The sequence below is a fragment of the Vicugna pacos genome, chromosome 11, assembly GCF_048564905.1.
Source record: "Vicugna pacos chromosome 11, VicPac4, whole genome shotgun sequence".
NCBI classification, from domain to species: Eukaryota; Metazoa; Chordata; class Mammalia; order Artiodactyla; family Camelidae; genus Vicugna; species Vicugna pacos.
This window is the reverse complement of record NC_132997.1, coordinates 22,286,467-22,295,883: the sequence shown is the minus strand read 5'-3', so window position 1 is coordinate 22,295,883 and position 9,417 is coordinate 22,286,467. Positions and strand designations below refer to the sequence as shown.

The 9,417-nt window shown below is 51.3% G+C and overlaps 1 long non-coding RNA gene across 1 annotated transcript; it reads left to right on the top strand.

The window, feature by feature from the left end:
* Positions 1-724: 724 nt before the first annotated feature.
* LOC140699701 (uncharacterized) lies at positions 725-3,386 on the top strand. Its single transcript, XR_012077945.1, has 3 exons — positions 725-808; positions 1,490-1,740; positions 2,089-3,386. It is a non-coding gene; the product is annotated as an uncharacterized lncRNA (long non-coding RNA).
* The last annotated feature ends 6,031 nt before the right edge of the window (positions 3,387-9,417 follow it).

Genomic DNA, 9,417 nt, shown 5'->3' with positions numbered 1-9,417 from the left:
CGCCAAAACAAAAAGCCACCAAGCCTTTTAATGATTAGAATTTTCAAATATTTGTGTGTCTATGGTAACTGCTCAAAATGAATTTTTAAATGCTCATTGAACTGAGAGTAACCTTGCTTCTCCAAAAGACGGCCTGTTGCTGGAAAAGAGTACCACCAACAGGAAACACACACACACTGTTCAAAAGGCCCTCGAGATGCAAAAATGTCAAAAGGTGGCAATGTCTTTCTAATTTTGAATAGATGTTAGTATGTCACAACTTGCCCTGCAGGGGGCGCTCTGAGAGTTAGTAATTGTCATTTCTGTCAATAAAGTATTGAAATGCTCAAAGGTAACCTTGAGCCTTTTGGATCTGATCCTACCCCTTATGTCTCTTAAGAAGTGCTATCTGAATACGCTCTCCAGGCGGCTGGTGGTCGAGGGACATCATGCGGTTTCCGCACCCACCATCTATGCGTAACCAGAGCCCAAAGGCAACATCACAGCTCTGGACACATCAATGGGAGACTTGAGCCCCGCAGCCCCGACTTTGTGGCTCCTGTCAGGCGGCCGCCCGGTCCAGAGCCCGCGAGCCTCGGGGCAAGTGGCCGAATCCGGGGCCCGCAGTCCGAGGCCAGGGCCCGTCCCGTCCCCACCGCCACCGCAGGCGCCCAAGGGGACGGCCCCGCTGCCCTGTGGGCCCTGGGCGCGCGCAGGAGGGACGCCCTCCATGCAAAGCCCGCCTTCGTGGCCCGAGCCCAACGGCCTTACGCTGCCGACAGCGGAGCGGCTGCGACTGGTAGCGGCGGCCCCGGAGCCGAGGACCCGGGTAGGATCGCGGCCTGGCAGCTGGAGAGCCGGGCCCCTTGCTGGCCCGCCGGCGGGCTGGGAGGAGCGACAGGCAGGGCTGCACTTACCAGCCTCTGTGCTTCTCCCCGGCCGCCAGGAGGGTCACATAGTCAGTGACCCACTCAGTCTTCAACTTCCTTGTCACGACCCAGGGCCTCCCAGGAACCAACCCAGTTCAGGGGTGAATCCCCTTCCCCGCAGCCCTCACACCTGCCTCTGCTCACGCCTGCGCACTGGCTCCTGGGGGCGTGGGATGGGGGGCTCGGGGCGGCTCCCAGCCTCAGGACTGACTCAGGGATAGCCATGTTTATTTTTCATTTACTGAAAGTATTTCACTTGGGATCAAATGTAAAAGAAATACGTGGTAAGATTTCTTGTCCAAAACATTATTTAATGACTAAAGAGTCTGCCTTTGTAAGATTTCCTTAGTGACCATTATTTGGATCCCGTCAACTGACCTGAGTCAACAGCAGGTACCAAAATTGTTCAGTAGTGTATTTTCCTTGTGTCATCAGTCAGTAGTGCATTTGACCATGTGGAGTTTTATTGGATGTGAACTATTTTTACTAATAATCACTCTGATGTCGTATGTACTTCTAGGCTGAAAGTGTGGGTGTCCAATAGGCCTAATTTTTGATGACACTTTTTTTTTTTTTGGCAGATCTCAATTTTTGATCCAGCGATTTGGACTGCTTCCCCAAGTTCCCATCCTCCACCTTGGCCCACCTCATCAGGGAACAGAAGAGGATGTTCTCTGAGCTGCTTCCAAGGAACAGGCAGATGAAAGCCCCACTGTGGTTCCAGCCGCCTGCCTGGGAAATGAAAGAATCTTTGCCTCTAGAAAATCCTGGTTAGAAACTGTATCTCTAATTCCCCTGGGAATGAAGAGACACCAAGCAGAGGGCCTCTATGGTAGGTAAACGAAACCCAACTCATCTGAAAATCACTCCATCTCCTCCCCTTCTTCTTGCTGTTTAGTGTAGGCAAACAGCCCAGGTCATCACCACATGGCTTTTATTCTTTTTTTTTTTTTTTACTTAAGAAGAGAAAAATGGTCTAAATGAAGACAGAAATTCTCCATAACAATGGTTGACTTCCTAAGGTCTCTTATAGCTGAAAGTGTCCAGATGAACTTCAGGCAGATTAGAAGTGAGCAATAGGATTGTGTGGACTGTGTGGGTTTGAGGGAGGCTGTTTAGATAGAGTAGATGCAGCTGAGTTGGCTCTTTGACCCTTTCTCTTTCCTCCTTCCTGCCTCAGAGGTGAACGCATGTTGGCGGATCAAGTCCCGTGCTCCAGCAGCCATTTTGGACCAAGAGACAGCCTTGAGGATGAACACCAGCTAAAAATACTGAAAGGGGCAGAAAGATGGATAATGGCTGACTACCATGGTGTGCTGTTGACAGTATGAACTCTCTACACTCGTAATTATTTTCCATGAGAGAGGAAAAACCTTACCACTCTACGCCTGTGGTATTCTGGGTTTCTGCTCTATTAGGGAAATATCGGCATCCAAGGAGAGTGGTCCCCTCCTGCCAAGTCAGACAACCTGAACTGCCCTGACTCTGTGGACACCCCATCCCCTATCATTCTCTCTACTTATGAGCTACACATCTCAACCTTCTACAGGATCTAAGGTAGAAAAGGGATGTTTGAGGATCTGTACTGAATGTGTCTTCTTGGGGCAACTTTGGTTTTACATAGAGACCCTGCAATGATGATTCTTAGTAACATCCTACAAACCAGCACTTAGCCTGTGCTCCTAACCCTCAGGGTAGAGCCTCAGCCCAAGCAGGCCTTCCCCTGGGCCCTTGGATCTCTGCTTCATCTGCTCCCAATTTAAACAGGGGCTTCTGTTTTTCCCCTCCTGGGAAAGCTTGGAATTTCCTTTTAGTGAGGACATATGTTCTCTGCACCGGGGGCTCCAACTCTGGGTAGAGAGAAGGGAGGTCACTGACCATCATCTCACTCACTAACTCAAAACATGGGACCCCCTTGACCTTACATTGATGGACATATTGGCCCTCCTTCCTCCCCATTTGCGGTTTAGGGCAAAAGGCAGAGTCCCTTCCCCTGCAGAAGCTGAATGACAGGATGTTAGCCACAGGGGGTCTGGACCAGGGATGAGGCAGGGAGTCACTGCTGGGGGAGCCTGAGGGGTGGAAGGGCCTGTGCTCATCTCTGAAGCTCTTGAGGCTGAAGCTCTGACCTTCCTGCAGTTTCCTTGAGCACCTGATATGTTTTGTCACAACTCTTTCTGCTCATATGATCTCAAGTGGGAGCCGCTGCTGCAGCTAGGGAATTCTGCTGGAGGGAACACATCCAAGGCCTTGCCTTTAATTTGGTGACATGGCATATTTTTAATATTTAAAATTTATATTTAAAGCAAAATAAACCCCATGGTAATCAGTCTCCTCATACATTACTCAGACAGACACAAGAGACTACTGTAACATGATATCACCAATAAGAATACCCAGGGGTTGTAAATTCACAGACACATCAGGCACAGCGGGTGCCCCAGCACTGAAGGGGAGGGGAGGCAGCAGAGCCTGACTGGTACATACTACACTTTCCTTTGATAAGAATGTTCTGGAATAGATGTTAAAAGGGGTTATTGTAACATTGTCAATGTACTTAATGCCAAGAACATTTACAATTTAATCAAAAATTAAACTTTAAAGTCACTATGTCATAGAATAAATAATTTAGTGTATGTAATATAACAAATTTATTTTTTTTAAAGAAGGAATTACAGGGAATGGGAAGGACATCTCCAGTGTGGCTGCTGGCACCCGGGGCAGCTCAGCCCGCGGCCCTGAAGGCACTGCGTGTGCTGGTGCTCCTTGCTGATCGGGTAGCAGCTCTAGGTATATCCTGGGAGGACCTGACTCTAGCACCTGAGTAACTAGGAGAAGTGGGTGTGTTGTGGTCTCTGATCTAGAACTGGATAACCCTGTGGGGTCACAGCTGGGCCAAAGCACAGTGGTGCCCCAGGGCCAGTGGGGGAGCTCTGGCTGAGGTTGGCTGAGGCTCTGGATGTGAGGCCGGGCAGGCGGCTGGCTGAGGTGGTAGAGGAAGTGCTAGAGCAGCTGTTCCTGATTTTCGGGCTCTGAGATGGAGGACAGCTGTTGCCTGAACCTCCTCTAGAATTGGAGCCTGTGCAGGTACTTTTCCTGTCTTTAAACTTAAATGAGAGCTGGGGCGGGAGCAGGCTCTGGCTCTGGTTTTGGAGTTGGTGTATCCCTTCGTCTGGCCCTTGAACTTGAGCAAGGGCTGTGGCTTGAGCTTGCTCTGGCTCTGGAGCTGTCCTGGGCAGGAGAGGTGCAGCAGGCTTTAGGTCTCCAGGTGCTTCCAGAGCTTGCTCTGAGCTGCCGCTGTAGCTCCAAGAAGGGAAACTCTCATCAATAAGACTGCTTTTCCACATGTCTCCCCAAAATAGGAAAGCCCTCACTGACAGTCAGTGAAGCCTCAGTCCAAGATCCCATGCCCAAGAAGCATTCTCAGATGCAGTCCAAGGCAAATGATCTGAGGCTCCCCATTGCTCCTGGTCCAGTTCCATCCTCAGGAGGCTCTGCTCTGTGTGGTCCAGTTCTTTCCCCTCCTGACTCAGCCCATCACTGACCCTGCATCCTCCCCACTATCACCCTCTGCCTCTGGGAGCCCCAGCTCTGCCAGAAGATGGGCCTGGTGCTCCAGGTCTGAGCCAGGCATGCTCAGCTCTGCATAAGCCAGTACCATCTTCAGGCAGGGAAATTCTGGGGGCTGGTGGAAATCCTCTGGGTACTGGCGCAGCCAGGTGCCCACGATGGAGGACATGGCCCTGGGGGTAGTAGTGGAGAAGCAGAGTGACAGACCTGGCCTTGCCTTCCATGCTGTGCTTTCATGGCAGCCCTGTGGGGACATGGGCCACTCTGCCCTTGGCTTCTGCCCATCCAGAGGCCAGTTTTGCTCCATGTCCCATCTCACCTGGCAGTCTGTGCAGAGGAGGGCCTGGACTCAGAGGAGGGGCTGCTACAAGCCTTCTGAAGGGAAATCCCTTTATCTGTGGTTTGACCAGTTCTCCCCTTTTCAGGGATGTCTGACACACTGCTCTGTCCCCCCAGCCCCTCCCCACTGGGTGGCACCTCTGTGAGGACAGGCAGGCTGTCTGCTCTCGGCACTGCCCTTTTGGGGAAACAGGAGCTGCTCTATGAGTGTCTGACCCAGGAGGGAACAGACAGGCTGTGTCTGCCCCCCAGGCTGCCCATGGGCCTCCTCACACCTCAGACTTTAGCTCCTGTCCCTGCCTTTTGCCTAATCCTCCAGGGACCCTGCCTGGGTCTCCTCCTGTCCCTGCCACTCACCTCCCACAGGGTGGACTCAGCTGTCCCCTGAGGCTCACTGGGTCCCCTGAGCACCAGCTGAGTCCCCACCATTAAGGCTTCACCAGAGTGTGGGCAGGATGCTCTCCACCCATTATGTTCTGGGTCCCAGGAAGTGGGTGGGGATAGGGCTGGGATGAAGAGGGGATGGCTGTGGGTTCACTTAGGGGCTGACTCTGACCTCTGACCTCCCAGATGCTTCTCACAGTACCACAGCCACAACAACAGCTCTCTGGGTCTCCAGAGACCTTTCCCATTTGCCAGAAGAAACCCTAAGACTTCTACTCTCAAGCCAAAATCATAGGATGTGTGGGATTCAGGGTTTGCCCCCCCAACTTATCAACACAGTCCACAGCTCCATACTTATTTAGGCAAGGGAGCCCCTCTCTTCAATCAAAGAAACTCCCCATTTCAGCTCATACAGGGGTCCATCCACATCAGTGTAAGGAAGGATGTAAGGAAGGTTGTAAGCCAGGATGGTGTCACATGGACTGTCCTGAGCACACTAGCTGGATGTGACATCTAGTGTGACAGTGTGATTCCCGGGAGTATGGAAGCCCTGGAGGGCAGGGCTGTTGTCTGCTCAGTGCATTAAATGGTTGTTATTCCTATAAATGTGCCTGTCCCTGGTGGACTTCCTATATACTTGAGGAATGAATGAGCCCAAACAACCCCACCACACAGAACTGAGTGGGACTAGGACCCTACTTCTCCCACCCAGGGATCCCTGCTCTCATTGACCTAGGACAGGGGCAGCTAATGGAATCACAAATTACACTTGAAATAGGAAGACATTTTAACCCAAGGCCACATTCAGTGATGCAGGAGGCAGAGGCCGCCTCAAGGGCAGGAGGAGATGACCAGTTGGCACAACCACAGCCCCTCCTGCTGACCTTTCCAGGGGCCAGGGCCCCAGAAAGCACTTTCCATGAAGGGCCCTCTCTGTTCTTAGTATCATCCTAGGGCCCGATGCTCTCTCACCTGAGGGTGCAAAGCAGCAAACGAGGTTCACATTGGTGGAGTGACATTCCCACATCTCACCACTAGTATGTGGCTGCATCACTGATGTCCCATGAGGGCAGAGTGCTCACCTTTGGAATAGAAGGTTAAGCACCTTGTAGGCAGTGGCCAAAGTTCTGTAGGTGCCCAGGAGTGTATGTAGGTAGGAGGGGTTGCTTCCCAGGACAGCAGGCACCAGATTTGCCACAAGCATCTCCAGTCTGTCTCTCTGGATGCTCCACACCATGCAGTCCTCATTCCTGCTCCCTGTTGACACATCTTCCCCCTGGGGTGGAACAGAGGAGAGACATGAATCAGATGCAACACCGTAGACCACCACGGGATTTAGGGCTGAAGCTCAGATTCAATCTACAAGCCTCAGGGACTTGTGACAAGAGATGGGACAACAGAGCTCTCGGCAGAATAAAGTTTCTCAGTATCAGCAGGAAAAGTGTCAGTGGGTGATGACTAAGTGCACCAGTTTCTCCGATCATTGTGTCAGCCCAGTATTGACAGCACTTCCCTCTATTAACTACATCATCCCCTTGACTGCTATCAAAGCATCTCATTTTAGAGATGAGAACCCAGAGGCTGATCCTGGACTGTGTGGGATCAGGATTGTCGGGCCAACATGGACACATGGGATGGAAGGAAAACATGAAAATCTGTACAAAAATACAGAAACACCCTTGACGTAACATGAACTGAAATTCTATCAAAGGCTCTTCCAGAGATTCTGTCTCATATGTGGACATTGACTTTGCATCTGGCCAGGGCAGAGCCTGGACTGTGAGGGTGGGTGGGAGAGATGGGGAATCAAATTCCTTTGCCAGCAGGTCTCAAGAGGGAGACCAGGAGAGGTGGAGGGCAGTTCTTGGACCCAGGGCTTCCAGGGTGTAGAGTCTCCTTACTTGCACTCACCCTGAGCCCGTCCTGGGTTCTGTTGGTGTCTTGGGACTGCTGCTACTCTTACAAGGAGATGGAGCAGGGGACTCCATGAACAAGGTCCTGTGTGATCTCCTGTGTGGAGTCCTGCAAACACAGTCCCCAGGAACCAGGCAGAAACCTCAGAGCCCTTTCTGAATGTCTCGGCTGATTCTCAGATCCACAGGACATCTCCACCCCAGACTCACACATACCACTCTGCACAGATCTACATTAGTGACAAAAAAGCTGACAACCTGAAGTCCTTGGATTCCCACTGGCCCATGTAAGATGTCCCTCAGGCGTCCTCTTTCTCCCTGGCCAGCCGTGTCCTTGGGTGTGGCCATGACAGGACCACCAGGTTACCAAGCGCTTGACAACCTGTTCCAGCCCAGAGGGGACACCTCCCCTCAAGTCCCCCTTCCCCTACACAGAGATGAATTGAAGTGGGCCTGCCCAGGGAGGGCTCCCAGAGGAGGCTGGGCCCAGATTGGCCTGCTCCAGGCCACATTTTTTTACCTTAGGTGACCTCCTGTTTAAAGCACAGAGGTGCCCTGGTTGCTGGCTGAACCAAAACCTACAACCTCTGAGACACCTCTCATGCCAGGTTTTCCTGAAGGTGAAGCCCAGGAGTTCAGGACACAGAAGGAGAACATGTTTCTCTGTGAACTGTCTCCAGCCAAGTGAGCTGGCACAAGGGCCGTCACTGGAATGTGGGTGCCTGGTTACTGGGTTCCAATTCTGTTGGGGTCTGTTATCAAGGAAGTGATGTCACTTCCTGGGGTCCACTTCCTGGAACCCCCTCCTCAGACAACACCTCCACACACAGCCCTGTGGGCTGCTGCCTGCTCACCCCCTTGTCCATGCAGACCCACCTCTTCCAGTTACAGCAGCCGTGCCCTCTCCATGGGTCCCGGGGAGGCTCTGTGTGCAGCTGCGAGGGGACGCCTTGGCTTCCAGACTCAGTTCCTCCTCCTTACCTGTTCTCCATCCTGGATAATTCCTGGTGTCTGTCCATGCCTGTCTGTCTCCCCACCTGCATAGTGGGGGTGATTCTACACGGTACTTCTAGGGACGTCCTCAAGCACTTGTCAGATAAGACCTGAAAAGTGTAGGAGTGGTCTCACATTTAGATGATGACTCCAATACCGTTTCTCCCTCTTATTTCCTCCTCTGTGTCTGTTTTTCTCTTGATCCCACCCCATGGCCCATATTTAATGTCAATCTTCATGTCTGTGTGTCTGTGTGTTGTGTTTTCAGGCTTATAAGCCAGTGCTCACTCTCTGTGTGGCCAGCAGAAAACTGCCCGCACATGGGAGGGTTGGGCAAGAGCATCCTGAGGCCTGAGGGTTTCTAATTTCCAAAGGAAAGCTGATGAAAGGGGTTGAGGTCTTGGCTAGGAGGTCAGAGCACCATGACTCAGGCTATACAGGAAGCAGGGGCTGGAGATGGGGTCAAAGACTCGTAGACAGTCTGGCTCAACTGTCTACACTCAGTACCACAGTGCTGGAGGCAGGAGAATGTCCCCTTCATGGGGCACCCAGAATGGCAGGCTGGGCTTCTCTGGCTGGATGCACAGTGGCTCAGGGACAGACAGACAGGCGATGGCTGCCATCACCAGACAGGCTTGTGAGTCTCATTTGCTGCTCCCTTTATGTTCATGTCCTTAAGTCACTCTCCCCAAGCGTCAGGCTGGCTGTCAGCTTTTATCCAAACCCAGTATTAAAGGAGTCCAGGTCAACAGGCAGAGTCTTTCTTTGTCACCAGTAGTACTGCATCTTGCTTGAAATCCCCACGATGCAGTTTCTCCCAGTGACTTCATTATAAAATGGAATCACTTTTACCTTTGTTTAGATTCCTCATCTTAATTATATCATATAATATTTCTCTTTGTCTGACTTACTTCATGTAGTATAATAATCTCTAGACTTCCCAGACATACAGCTCAATATTCACGTCAGCTCTGTTTACAAAGCGCAGTCAGGGTCTATCTGCAGTGAGTGGGTAACGAAGACGTGGTATATGCACACCTCGGAATACTAGGTAGTCACTACAGGGGATGAAAGAATGTTGTTTCCAGTTAAATGGAATGGACATAGCGATTAGCATACTAAGTGAAGTAAGTCAGAGAGAGAAACATAAATTTATAACTTATACGTGGAATCTTAAAAAAAAAAAGATACAAGTAACTTTATTGACAAAACAGAATCAGACTCACAGACATAGATAACAATCTGTGGTTACCGGGGGGAAAGTGGTGGTGGGGAGGGAGAAATCAGGAGTGTGGGATTACAGATACATA